Below are 5,047 nucleotides of genomic sequence, written 5' to 3' on the forward strand. Positions count from 1 at the left end.
TTTTAGAGAAAAACATTCCATTAGTCTATTTGCAATAAAAAGATCCTTCCCTTATGAAACTTATGAATCGATTTGCAACTGACAACTAAATTGTAATGAAAGAACATAATGAACGATAAATCCAAATTCGTAATCTAGAATATTGTATAACTGTTACGTGTTTTGAATGTAGGTACACACACATGTAATATATTTTGCATATGCACACATTTATATATTTTATTTTATATACATTTACACATTTTAACATACTATTTACACATAAAATTTCGCATTATAATAATCGTTATATATAGTAATCGATATTAAAATAATTATTAAATATTTGTTTAATTAATCCTAAAATTGAAGTATAATTATGAAAATGCTAACAAAAGAATTACGTTTAGATTTCATAAGCATATCGCAAAGTGACCGATTTAACCAGCGATCGTACAGAGGTCCCACATGTAGTCCTGAAGTATAACCAATCAGCAAACAACGCTACCTCGTCGTCGACATTATATCATGCTAGCGCATCATCATAGAGTTCAGTACTGTTTAATCTGTTGAGATAAGTGTCATGTTGGTATGATCACTAGTTCCTACATGCGAAGTTGGTACGACTTCTAACGACGCCCTTTTGTTTTGGCTTCTGCCACGTGTTAATTATCTGAGAGTATCCGGTGTGTTCATATGGCTGTACATGGTGGTGAAATACAGAATATAAAAACTGAATCTGTGTGAATCAATTAAATATCGAACTCCAAAACCTATTTAATAACAGGGGTAGTGCAGTAACCGAAATGGAAATTATTCTACATGCAAAAGTAAGTCGTAATAACAAATACAGTTTTCTTCTTTTATATTTTTTGTATTTTTACTGCATTTTTTATTTTCATATACATAACCGTCTTTCATTAAAAGAAGAATTTAATTTCTGAAGGATTTTTCATACAAATTTGAATAATAACTGCTATTTTTGTTGTCTTATTTCAACCTTTGTCCTTGTTTGGGGTACTGTATCGCTTATTTCTTTTTAATGTTTGCATTGTTCATAGGCTGTACTAATTTTGTGTAAGTAATTTAGAAATATATGAGGTCTTGCAAATCAAATAATTTGATGTAGGAAATTCTTGATTTTCATAAAATAGTTCTGAACTGCTATGACTGCGTGGAAACGAAGAAGTTCGGAAATGAAATATAGAGTAAGTAAACTTCTTCGCAATCGTATGTTGAGAGAATACGGTACATGTTTCATTTCTCCTTTCGTATGATCTTCTTGTAGACTAATCATGTTTCTTCTAATAATCTTTTATTTCACGTATCTGATTGGCCACAATTTTTTAAGAATAAATTTTTATAAATTTCTTTTTTGTTAAAGTTATTTTTTCTTTTTTAATTTATCTTTTATTACAGACTGTCACATTTCAATAAGAAAAGTTCTATTTATTTAATATTATTTATGTTTATTTCTACATAGAATTATTTATGGCATATTTATACTTAGGCTAAGTCTTTAAATTTGTTGGTTACTGCAAAACAAACATAACAAAGTATTTAAGTTGTTCTTAGATTATTATAATTTGTGAATTTGTCTGAATTGCTATTCTTCTATGATAAAATGATCTTAGCTTAATGCTGCTTTTGCTTTTTAATAAAATTTGTCAGTCCTTGTAACTATTTTTCTTTGTCAGAAAAAAAATCACCATCCTATTGTTCTTTTTTAATGAATTTTGTTGTAAATTCTTAATATTATCCAATATATTTTTCTTACACATATTATACATTTTGTTTTCATCTGTTTTGTATTTTATGCTATTTTCTGCATTCACTGATCGTTCCTGTCTCCCAGCTACTCTAACTTTGATTATCCTTTTAGTTATTAATAGCAGTTTCATATGCAAGAAACTTTAATTATTTTTTTCTATATTTTTAGCATATTTATATACTTCACTATAAGTAGATTATTCTATTCTTTCTTTCTTTTATCCAGCAAGTATTTGTGTTATTTCTTCTATTATTGTTCAGTTTAAATTTATTATTATTTCTGTACCATCGGCTTCGTAACTCTATTTGAGTTTATTATGTGTGTATTACTTTTTGCACTGTTTTCCTGTCTAATTATGTGTTCTCCCATGTTTGCCAGTTTTAACATGTAGTTTATGCCTCATTTTATTATTTTGTGTTCCAAGACTATTCTTATTGCTTTTAATCACATAATCTGGCATTACATGGTATTTCAGTATGTATAATATTCTTTTTAAGAAATGTGTTTGTATTTTATCTATTCTTGTTGAGTAGTGGAGAACCCATATTCTTATACCATATACCTACACTGTGTATGGTTGACTTTGTCTTTATGTCAGATTACCATTAAAGCATTAATTTCTGTCCATAACATGAATGTTTTCGCTATAATATAAGTTGGGTTATATATATTTTTCCACTCGTACAAAATACCAAAAGTTGCCTTTGCCACATCAATTTATATATTGATCACTACTTGTGAAACAATTGATCACTAAACTCAAAACTGTTATTTTTCGTTCTCATATTCATTTTCATATTCATGAAATAACATTAGAGGATACAAACAATGACCAGAAAAGAGTGATGCCCTGAAACAAAGTTTAATCTATTTATGTTTAATTTCATTTTGGGTTCTTCTACTTTATCTCTTATTTACAACCTTTTTATAATAATAGTTTTTCCTCTCTTTTCTTCTTTTAATTTTGTCTGACTCTTCTATTACCTCACTTTTTTTGTTAGTTTGCTTCTTTCTTCTGCCCATTTTGCTTTGTTCATCTGCTCATTTTCTTTTCTTTTCTCCTACCTTTTTCTATATTCTGGTATCTTTCTATTATAATATAAAATCTCTCTTAATTAATGATAAATTTTTTTTACCTTCTTTAATTTGTCTTTCATATTCTTTGTTCCCTTCAACATTATATGTACTTTCTGTAGGATTTAAGGTTTGATTTAAAATCATTTCTTCATTTCCTTTTTTGTATAACTTATTTTCCTTGCTCCTACTTGTTATTTGTTTTTTGTCTTCTACTGCTATTTTACACTTTGTAATTTATTTTAGAGACCTTTCTCTTGTGTTTCTTTCTTATTGTTATGGTTACCGCTGCCCTCTCGAGCTTCTTTTATTTTGCTATAGTTTCCTAACGTCTGTCTTACTTTTCTTGATTTTTTACTAAATTCACTGTCAGAATTTGTATTTTCTTGTTTTCCTTTTATTACACTCTATATTGTTTCCTTAATGTCAATCGCATGAATTTTGCAATTTGGCCAATTGTGGAAATTTACAACTAAACATGAAAAGCAATTAAATAACTCCGGAAATCAATGTATCTGAAATGTTCTTTCAAACCTTACTTTTCATACCATATTCAAGTGTAATTGTGAAATCAATTTTAATTTTTATATCCTTATTTTGCATTATACATCATATATATATATATATAATTCTTTGTACCATAATAATATAAGGAAATGACATTTTGATAAATAAACTAAGGAAAATGACTACTATTTTTGATATTTATATATGAATATATATTATTTTGTCATGAAATTCAATGCACACTTCAATTTAAACAAAAAAAGAAAAGGATGTAGAATTTGTTACAAAAGCGGAAATTTTTCACATTTATGCTCCAGGCATGAAACCCATGATATTTTCTCTTCACTTTTTAATTATATTTCCAATTATTTCGATTTTTCTAAATGCCCTTTCACGCATTTTTGCACACGCTATCTTTCCCTTGTTACTATTTCTGTTAGAATGTTAAATTATCTGTTAAAATATTACATTGCCTGTTAAAATTTAAAAAATTGAAAAAAAAGTCTGTTAAAATTCATTTTTTAGGAAATTTGAAGAGTTCTCGTTGCCAGAAATTTAAGGTGAATGGATTTTGTGATATTCAGGCAAACTGACTTCCGAGTAAGATAAAACTTCATAAATTCTTTCCTATGGTGCTTTGGTAAGTTCGTTTCTTTATTCGCTTTTAATTATGGAATGCATTATACCATTTAAAGAAGGTGATAAACTCCATGTATGCGTTATGTTTTCTATGCGTTATTTAAAATTACAAATGAAAAGAATACGTTTCATTTTTGTTTTGTTATATACATATTTGTATTAATGGGATCATAATTCTTGGGATCATACGATACCAATATTCTGTTTTGAGTGAGCCCAAAAAGAAAACAGTTTACCTCACGACGTTTATGAGGTTGAAATTCTGAAGGTAGGTCTCTTTTATCTTTTCTTGTGGTTCTTACAGCTGAGACCTTTGGATTTTAACTCGTAAACAAGTTCGCTTAATGTGCGATTTATAAATATTTACATAGAACTGTCCAGTCAATAAAGTTGTTTTCTTCCTGAAAGGACAAACTGGCACGGTCGAATTACGATTAAATTCTTAGCTCGCGTGCTAACGTCGACATATCTGCACACGCGAGGGTTTTGAATAATTTCTATCGAATTCATTTTCTTTGAAGATTCTCCACCGGTACAACATTTTGGGACCAACATTTATATTTGATAAAATATTACCAACGCTGCCGTATAACATGGCTAAGCGCAAAGCAAAGATAACTTTTATATTATCATTGTTTGAATTGTATGTATTGGGAGAAAGATTATTTATTTCCATTATTACCTTCTTCCCTAACCAATGCCTCATTTTCTTTCATAAATACAAATTTAATAGATCGGCAATAAAATATTGACGAGGGTTCAGATTTTGACCACAGCACTTAATTATATTCATCTAAAAAGCAAATACAAACAAAAGCAATTACAAACAAAAGTTCTGTTTCAGATGAACTTTGTGTAAAGTGACTTGGAATCCAGCTTTAACTGGTTTAAAACATGCATGGATTATACTCTTCGCTATTCCTAGGACATTTACAAATTATTGTGTTTGTCCTTCTCAAGTTAGAAATTCCACTTTTTGTGAAAACGCTATTGTAATTATCCGAAAACAGTTTATTTAACATTATTTGGCGTCCTTTAGCTTTGTGCCTATTCGTTTCTATACATGACCAACATATT

The 5,047-nt window shown here is 28.5% G+C and overlaps 1 long non-coding RNA gene across 1 annotated transcript; it reads left to right on the forward strand.

The window, feature by feature from the left end:
- The first annotated feature begins 1,051 nt into the window (after positions 1–1,051).
- LOC117241118 lies at positions 1,052–4,358 on the forward strand. The gene is made up of 3 exons (XR_004494902.1): positions 1,052–1,187; positions 3,857–3,971; positions 4,275–4,358. It is a non-coding gene; the product is annotated as an uncharacterized LOC117241118 (long non-coding RNA).
- The last annotated feature ends 689 nt before the right edge of the window (positions 4,359–5,047 follow it).

The sequence above is a fragment of the Bombus vosnesenskii genome, unplaced genomic scaffold (genome assembly GCF_011952255.1).
Source record: "Bombus vosnesenskii isolate JDL3184/JDL3185 unplaced genomic scaffold, Bvos_JDL3184-5_v1.1 scf7180000015298, whole genome shotgun sequence".
Lineage (NCBI taxonomy): Eukaryota > Metazoa > Arthropoda > Insecta > Hymenoptera > Apidae > Bombus > Bombus vosnesenskii.